The sequence below is a fragment of the Dipodomys merriami genome, unplaced genomic scaffold (genome assembly GCF_024711535.1).
Source record: "Dipodomys merriami isolate MVZ:Mamm:240054 unplaced genomic scaffold, mDipMer1.0.p SCAF_855, whole genome shotgun sequence".
NCBI classification, from domain to species: domain Eukaryota; kingdom Metazoa; phylum Chordata; class Mammalia; order Rodentia; family Heteromyidae; genus Dipodomys; species Dipodomys merriami.
The window spans coordinates 40,825-50,888 of record NW_027206463.1 but is presented as its reverse complement, the minus strand read 5'-3'; the positions used below and the strand labels follow the sequence as shown (position 1 = coordinate 50,888).

The 10,064-nt window shown below is 36.8% G+C and overlaps 1 pseudogene; it reads right to left on the bottom strand.

Annotated features, from left to right (window-relative positions):
* Positions 1–7,421: 7,421 nt before the first annotated feature.
* On the bottom strand, positions 7,422–7,521 carry LOC138820300 (U6 spliceosomal RNA; annotated as a pseudogene).
* Positions 7,522–10,064: the final 2,543 nt, after the last annotated feature.

Genomic DNA, 10,064 nt, shown 5'->3' with positions numbered 1-10,064 from the left:
CATCCTAGCTACTTGGGAGGCTTTGAATTGAGTATTGCTGTTTGAAGGCAGCCCACAAAATAAAGTCCCTGAGAATCTTATCTATGATTAATCAGCAAAAAAGCCAGAATTGAGGAATGAATGAAATGGTAAATTGTTAACAAATTGCAACAAATCTCAGTGACCCTGAGTTCAAGTCTCACAACCATACATAGATGTACAAAAGTAATAGTAGTAATAGTTATATGATAATGATGATGATGATGATGATGATGATGATGATGATGATGATGATGATGATGAAGGGTACCCATAGTCAAGGATAAAGTATTTTCAAATCTTATACCTGAAGAATGCCTCAAACCTAGCCTCTCAAAACCCAATATTAAAAAGAACATCAATTAGAAACAAGCAAAATACATCTTGTGAAAAATAAGCACAAAAAAGCATCATTAGTCATCAAATAAATGAACATTAAAACAAAAATGACATCATAAAACATGAATGAGAATTACTTCACATAATACCATGTTTACCATACTAAATGCTATCAAGAAACAGAGAAACAGGATGCTGGCAGGAATGTCAAATGGGAAAGCCACTTCTGAAAACATTTTGACGGGTTCCTAGAATGAAATACGCAACCACCCACAGTATAGCACAGGAATTGAGCTCTTCAGGCTTTGTCTCCTAGAAATAACATATAACATTCATCCAAAGGCCAAAAACACAGAGGATTATAGCAGCAGTATTTCCTCTAGTCAAAGAAATAGAAATCAATTTGGGCTTTCTTCAGATTAATGGGAAATTAATTGTGCTACATGCTCCAATAACAGAACCAAGAGGCAATTAGACTGAATACCATACAATATTAAGGCATACAATAACTGAGAATAATCTACCATAGATTTGAGGGCAATCTTAAAAAGCTTATTTATTGCGTGATGTAGAATAGGAGAAAAAAAATGTGTTAGTTGCCAGGATGAAACAGGTTTGGTATGGGACAAACAGAAATAGTGGGTTTAATTATAAAAGGGAAGCATGACACAGACTTATTTTGGTAAAGAAAAGTATCTGTAAATATTGTATATTCACATAGAGTTGATAAAATTATATTGGACTTAATATGTGCACAAAAATTAAAGTAACTGAAGTCTGCATAAGATACTTGTGAAATATCAATGTCTTATTTATGATGTATACTAGAAATATTTAAATGAATTGGAAAAAGTATTCAAGGTATTTATCTGTGTTCTTACAACATCATAACGATCCATATTAACCTCAATAGGATTTAATAATATCTAGAAAACAGAAGTCAATATTAAATGTTTACATTGAAAACTAGTCTGGGTCCAAGCTTGAGATGAAATATACATTGCAAATTAAAAGGCAGAGATTTAGAAGACTGATATCAGGCCAGTTTTGGCAAAAAAAAAATCGTGAGAGACTACAAAAACAAAGAAAGCTAGATATAGCGTAATTTCCCTGTTATCTCTCGTTTGTGGAAGTGGAATTACATAACGATACCTTCCTTGGACCAGGTAGTATAATTTTTCTCAATAAAAAAAAAAACCAAACAACAAGAAAGGAATACACAGTGAGAAGTTTGGGCTAATTTTGTCACTATGTTTTGGGAAGTTTCCTATTGAATTGCAACTCATATATAATCCTCACTTGTGTATTAGACACGCTCTTCATTAAAGAACATTCCTAGATGCAAAATAGCTCATGATTCCCAACCAAAAATTTGAAAAAGTAAGTGTAATTCTGTTGGATTACAAAGAAATGTTGAAGGATTACAAAGACTTAAGCCTGGAAAAATAGCAAAGTTCATCTAATGTAGGACTTTGTCGACTTGGCTAAATTGGAAATTAGATTTAAAATATTTTTGTTTGTAATTTCATATTATATAGGATACTACAAAATTCTTTTCAAGTAGAAGATTTAATTTACAAATTCACAAATGATTCTGGCATTCTATTTTCCTAGAATATTCTTTCAATTGAGGTATAATTAGAAATTAATTAATAGATAATTCCAACAGATCATGTATAACATGATAATGTGAATAATCTGGACAGAGTTGCCATCAAATGGATGCTATTAATTGATAAAGTTAGAAAAAGAGCAATTTTTGAGACTTTGATGTAACATCGTATAAGAGACTATTTGTGTGACATCTTTTTTCTTCTACATATACATAACACAGGAAGAAATGTCCTTAATTACATACCTCTATATACAATGAGAAAAATGTTAGATTTGAGGTTTGTTTTTATTGTTTTGTTTGTCCTAGGGCTTGACCTCTGGTCCTGGACACTGTCCCAGATTCTGTTTGTGCTCAAGGCTACTGTTCTAACACTTGAACCTTAGTGTCACTTTTGTCTGGCTTTTCTTAGCAATTTATTGGAGATAAGAATATAAGGAACCTTCCTGCCTGGGTGGCCTTTGAACCATAATCTTCAGATCTTAATATTCTGATATTCAAATCTCCTGAATATTTAAGATAAATAAAAATAATATAAAATAAAATAAATATAAAATAAAAATAAATAATATTTGCAAGTGTTCCAATCTCAAGAATACAACTGGGGGAAAATGATGCAGCAAAGTTTATTGTACTGTTCTTTGAACAATTGGGAGGGCATCACAGCAGAAGTGTAGTATTTTTTCACAATAGTGATAAGCTAGTCTTGATGTGAATTTAAGGAATTTTAAGGTGCACCTTACAAGTTGGAAACTGTTGGGCTAGGATGACTTTACGAAATAAAAACATGGGATTGATTGTCATAGAAATAATAGCTTACTCTGATGAACAAATGTTTACTCTTCAGGAATTAATTATTATAGATAGGTCATAGTCTTATCTACTATCAGAATGTGGCTATTTTTTCTGTTGACTTTTAAATATGTAACATCTATTGGAAATTGCATGTATTGCAGTACTAATATTCAAACAGATACTTTTAAAAATATCTCTGGTATGGCATGATCAGAATTTGACAATGAGTAGTTAGTAGTCATAGGAATTTTGGAGAACACATATATTCTGTTCTCTTAATTATTCAATTTTAAAAGTTAGGAGTTTCCATAGAATTGAACTGTTTTCTGTTTTAGTATGAGGCAATACTAAAATAATGTTTTTTTCTAAATAATGGTGAGTATATTGTGAAAATATTGTATAGTTTGATAACATTCAAGTTAATAACCCTCTAATAAAGGGGTAATAGATTAGTATTTACTATACCAATACATTGAAATTATATTTTATGTAGCTAATTTTTTAAATTAAGTTTTATTGTCAAGTTGATATATAGTAGGGGTTGCAGTAATTGTAAGTTAGTGAATACATAACATGTCGAACTTTTTACCCCTCCCACACTTTTCTCACAGTTTTCATTCACCCCAGTAACCCTCACAAGTTGTAATGTAAATTTCCACCATGTTATCTTGTGAGTATTGCTATTACATTGGTTTGCCCTTTGTCCTTTGAGTCGCCATTTTCTTAGTCTTCTTCCCTTGCCACATTAAGATAAATGTGAAATCAACTACAGCAGGGGACAAGCCATAGGGGAAGACAGAAAAAAGAAATCACATAGTACACCTAAAAGAACTACCTCTGTTTCCATATGTAGGAGTTCATTTTGCTCATCATCAGCTTTTTTTTTTAATTGTTTTTGGGGGGTCAGGTCGTGGGGCTTGAACTCTGGGCCTGGGTGCTGTCCCTCAGCTCTTCAGCTCAAGGTTAGCACTCTCCCATGAGCCACAGCGCCACTTCCGACTTTTTTCTTTTTGCTTATGTGGTGATGAGGAATCGAACCCAGGGCCTCAGGCATGCAAGGCAAGTGCTCTACCACTGAGCCACCTTCCCAGTCCCTCATCATCATCTTATACATAGCTATTGAGCCATTCTGCTCATCTGCTAGGACTATCCTAGATATTTCCTAATTATTACAAATTAGCGAATCCATGGAATCTCTTTCTTTGTGTCTTGTTTATATTATTTAGTAGGATTTTACCAAGTCTTTCCATTTCCTTATAAATTGGAAACATAGAAATCCACAGTGTATATACATATATATTTATGTATATATATATATGTACACACACACACACACACACACACACACATATATATATATATATATATACCACATTTTGTCAATTCGTTCAACTACTGAGTGGCATATTGTTTTAAAAAAAGATTGCATGTAAGTATCACTTAGGGTCATACAAAAATGACAGATGTCACTTCCCAGACATTCTAAAACATTTTATTGCTTGTACCACAGATTCATTTCTAGCTTTTGTTGGTTACTTTCTCTCTTTTTTTTTTTTTGTCAGTCATAGGGCCTGAACTCTGGGCCTGGGCACTGTCCCTCAGCAATTCTGCTCAAGGCCAGCACTGTACCGCTAGAGCCACATAGCTACTTAAGGCTTTTTCTGCTTATGTGATGCTGAGGAATCTAACCCGGGATATCAAGAATGCCAGGCAAGCACTCTACCACTGAGCCCCCTTCCCAGCCCAACTGATGGTTACTTTCAAATCAGAATCTAATGGACTTTTTATTTTTGCTTGGTCTGGTTTCAAACCACAATCCTGAGATTTTATCTTTGTGATTAGCTAGGATTAAAGACTTGAGACAACATTGTGGCTTCTACTTTTTCCTCTATAGTTATCTAATGCACATAATTAGTAATTTAAAACTGAGAGTATAGAAGCAAGATGGACAGTATGATATTGTGCTGTCAGAAATTTAAGCTAGTAAATTTCTTCTTAAGAGCATAAATAATACCATGATATAATATCAAGGAACTCACTATTGAACATATGAGCTTAAAGATCTTTCTAATAGGTCCATTCTTTATTGTTACCCAATACTAGAAAAAATGTATAATTAAGTAATAAAGTAGAAGTCCTTTGTAGGACTCCTTAACTTCCTTGTTTTTTAAAGAAACTTTTCATCTAAAAAAGTAGGCCTTTCTATTGTCTCCATGTGATTTTGATGATTGAATGTGCATAATTAGAAGTCCTTTAGTAGTCCTTTGCTATCAATTTAATCTCACTTTTTGTTCTTGGAGAATATAATGATTAAAGCAATAGTTTAGAATCAGCAAGCAATAGTTCAGAATCACACTTCCAGTGCAAGTGGATCACCAGTAAGTAATCCTCAATACCATTTTCCACAAAGTTTTGTCACAGATACAATCGGCCTGCCTTCTCTAACTGCTTTCCTAACAAGGACCTATTCCTTCACTGTACAGGAAAAGTGTGATTCAACTGATTTCAGTCATATCTGTTATTAGAATTATCAAGGATTTAGATTCTTGTTTGTAAATTGGTCAAAGCTATGTCTCTTTATCTAGGCTACTAAAAATGCATTTATTAATTTCAAGTAAATACAGAAATTCTATTTACATCTCCTTTAAAAAATAAAATTGTTTGCCGTATAAATTTATCAGAGGCATGGATTTGTGGCTTGCTAGGTCATTGCACATCTGTCTCTCTCTTCCTCTCTCCCTTTCATGGTTCTCACAGATAATATGATTGATCCATTACTTTCCTAATTTATTTTGCTTTTCTATTTTTGGTTGCATCATTTAACTTTCTGCTCTGCCATTTCCCAAATTATTTACATAAAACACATTATTTCTTATTTTCTCATTCCTAGAATCAACTGCACACTAAGGCACTATTGGTCCTCATTTTCTCTCTGTACCTTTGAATATAGAGGAAAATCTTTCCTCTGCTTCCTATTAATTCCCTACTCTCGAGTTAGAATAATTTAGAATAGTAAAACTAGAAAATGTGAAAATAATTCATGGTGAAAAAACAGATGCAGAAAATTCACCGGATTTTTCTGATGAGTCCAACCATCCATCGGGAACTATTTGGGAAATATATGTACAACTCATGCCCACTGGTACTCAAAGTCTCTGGTTAGGCAATTCTAATGAAGACAAAGAACAAGATGAAAAAGTGAGGAATGGTATCATTTGCAAGAAAAAGAAAAGATGGAGAAGGATCCCAGCAAATTTCATTTTTGAGCTGCCGAAAATTATAAGGTAACTACAATGGGGAGACTACTTCCCAAAAAGGCTACTTATGTGGATACTCGGGATGACGATGAGTATACCCCTCTTCATCAGGAAGGCTACAGTGGACACTTAGACAATATCCATGAGTTGGTGGCTCACGGCAGATATTCATGCAATAACTGTGAATGGATGGACACCCCTGCTCAATGCTTACACATGGAATAATACCAGAGTGGCTTCTTTATTACTTCATCATGATGCAGATACCAATGCCCAAACTAAATTCCTCTTGACCACCTTTAATCTTGCTGCTGGGAATAGAAATAGCAAAGATACGCTGGATCTCCTTCTGTTGAAGCATTATATCAAACCAGGTATGAAGAACAAGTTGGAAGAAACTGCATTTGATATTGCCAAAAGGATAAGTATGTATCACTACCTCTTTGAAATTGTGGAAAGCTTTAAAAATTGTTCTCCTAAGTCATAATGGTTTGATTAGGTTTCTTAAATTTCAAAAACGCCAGTCCAGCCATTGTGTCCTTACAAAATATTTGTAGAATACAAAATAACAGCAATATCTTACTTTAAAAATGCATGGATTCCATTGTATTCTTCCAAGTGAATTGCCTGACTTTGATGTCAAAATGTATTCGAGTTGTTTGTATACGTCTATAATGATTTCTCCAGATTTTGTGATTTTGGGGGGGGGGGTTTCCGGTCATGGGGCTTGAACTCTGGGCCTTGGCGCTGTCCCTCAGCTCTTCAGCTCAAGGCTAGCGCTCTACCACTTAAGCCACAGCTCCACATCAGGCTTTTTTTCTTTTTTCCTTATGTGGTGCTGAGGAATCGATCCCAGGGCCCCATGTATGCAAGGCAAGTGCTCTACCACTGAACCACCTTCCCTGCCCCATGAGTTTGTGATTATTTTAAATCAGAAATAATTTTAACTTACCTGTTGAAATTAGTAGTACAGAAATTAAAGATATGTCTGGTGCTTGTCTGAGAAAAGTACATTTTAAAATATTCTGTATTCTGATTGTATAATGTCCATAATCTATTTCATTCTCTCCTAGGTATAATACGTTGAATTCTACATTGTTTTATAATATATGGGTTCATTAATAAATGTGTCCTTTCAGATTACATTCCATAAAGAAACAGTTTAAGATTCCTTTTTTCCTAGCTCCTTATAGTATTTTATTTCTTTGGGATAAAATGAAGATGTTATCTAATTTCAAATGTTTTGTAAAGGTTATGCTATGTAAAAGCCTTTCTAAGGTGAAGATTTAATACACTATATCAAATTAACTTTAATTCTATGATTTACATGTATTGTCACACTTGTATTTTTGCAATCAACTTTTTAATAACTATTTTTCATTTCTTGCATCTGAAGAATGAAAAATATGGAATACTTTACAAATTTTCATATCATGCTTGTGCAAGTGCCATGTTAATATTTGTATTGTTGTAACTTTGATAGTCGTACTGCTGAAGCATGTAGTATCCTGTAAATTTAAGTAGTTAATGATGCAATCTTTATACAGGAATATATCCTTGGTTGCCTCTTTATAACAAGGAAATCTTATTGTTCCTAAAAATGCTATTGATCTTATTTCTCCTAAATTCTCTGTATAGTGGGAAATACTTATATTGTTCAGTCGATTGCTCACATTTGCAATTTTTTTGGTCAATGACTATTTTACGTCTTTTTCATTTTAAATTTGATCATACTTTGAAGTCTTTATACCTAGGTCCAAAGGTGATGGCTGTGGGGCTGGGAAGGTGCTCAATGGTAGAGCACTTGCCTTGCATGCATGAGGCCCTTGGTTCAATTCCTCAGCACCACATAAGCAAAAAGAAAAAATGCCAGAAGTGGCACTGTGGCTCAAGTGGTAGAGCATTAGCCTTGAGCTGAAGAGCTGAGGGACAGCGCCCAGGCCCAGAGATCAAGCCCCACGACCTCAAAAAAAGGTGATGGCTTCTCAAGTACTTATTTATCTAATGAGTTACCTTTGTGGAACTAATATATTCAAAGTAAGCCTTGCTTCAGAGCTACTTCTAAATTTCTACAGCTTAAAATTCCCAAATGAGGTCTTACAGGCACAAATGTCTACATGACACTTTACCCTTCTTCAATGTAGGAACAGACCAACCAGAATATGTTACCCTGACAGCATAGATTATCTTACTTGAACAAAACTAATATTAGTAACAAGGGATCATAGAGAGATGAACAGTTCAGATATAACTGTTCTGACTAGAAGGTATTTTATCAAAATGTAATTATTATACCTACCATTACAAAAGTAGCTAAAGCCAAGAAGATGAAAAAAATGTTCATATGCATGATTACCTAATGTCCTGGTCTGTCTACCATCCAACCAGGCAGGAACTCACACCACTGATATTCTATCACAAAATATTTCCATAGCTCCAGGAGCAGTCTGTCGCTACCCGCCTCGACCAGCAAGGGAGACGCGACACTGGACTCTTCTCTCTGCAGTTTATTCAGGACCTTTTAGTAATCTTCTGACCCCAACCCCGGGGAGCATTCCCCACAGCCTTAAGTACCCACTGGGTAGCCAACCCTGATACGCCATGTGGGAACCACCAATAGGTTCAGGTGCGCGGAAGCAAGCCAGATTCTTTGCCTTAGCCATATCAGGAGTTGTTTACCACGAGAGCACTCGCCATCGGGAAGGCAGAGGGCGGAAGCTGGCACCATCTTCCAGGTGCGGCCTCTCGCAGCTCTCTACAGTTCCCCCTTTTTTGTTTAAAGAACACAGATGAGAACAGAGGTCTGATCCCTGTTGTGCAATTGCAAGGACTGCATACAAGCCTTCTCCCAGAGGGAGCCTTCTCTAGGGATGACTCAGCCTGTCCATTGATTCGTTTTTCACAAGGACGGGAAAAGGCGAATCGAACCCGTGTGCAATCAAACATGCTCTCCTCGAGGGCAAAACTCATGCCTCTCGACTGCAGTACTTTGGCTTTGCAATCTGTGTTCATTGTTTTAGGGAGGCAAGCCACGCTTATGGGGACTGACCTGCTCCAATGACTGTAAAGGCTTGGATAATCATGGCTGCACTGCGACGCTGAGAACCTCTAATTTGGCAAATGCACCACAGACATACCAAGGAGGCTAACACCAGGAGGCCTATCAGGGCTCCCAAACCCGCCCCCTCCTTGAGATGAATCATAGCAGCGGAGATCCATGAAGATAACCCCTCCGCCAATCCGGCATCCACTCGGGTCGAGTTCACCATGACGATGGCAACCCTGAGCTGTTCCATCAGGCTGTCGAACTCCCCAGTTCAATTACCTAAAAGATAACTAAACAACTGTTTAGACAAATTTGCAGCATTTTTTGAATAGGTTTTTTCCTGGGCCTGAACTCTGGGCCTGGGCGCTGTCCCTCAGCTCTTCAGCTCAAGGCCAGCACTCTACCACTTGAGTCACAGCGTCACGTCCGGCTTTTTTCATTGTGCTTATATGGTGCTGAGGAATCGAACCCAGGGCCTCATGCATGCAAGGCAAGCGCTCTACCACTGAGCTACCTTCCCAGCCCCATTCTTCTGGGTTAATTGCACCACAGCAGCAGCTAATCCAGCATTAGTTAGTGGTCCGCCCAGCTCTCTGCAAACTTTCATCCATGCTTCCAGTCCCCTGTTCTTATATGGGGTTATGGCGGCTCTGCATTCCTTAGTGCACTGCTCGTAAACAAGCTGTTTAATTAATGGCATGGCTGCATCTGGGTCACCAAAAATTCTGCCAGCGGCCTCGACCATACGGGCAACAAAGTCCGAAAACGGCTCCGTAGAGCCCTGCAGGATTTTGGTGAGATTGCCACTCACCTCGCCTTTATTTGGTAAGGCCTTCCATGCCTTTATGCCAATTTTATTGATTTGTTCATAAACTTGAACCGGGTAGCCTATCTGCTGATTGGCGAATCTCCCCTGTCCAAGCAGCATATCTCTGTCCCAAGCTGGTTTCCCCCTAGCCTGATTGGCTGCAGCCTCTTCACTAGAAAATTCAATCAA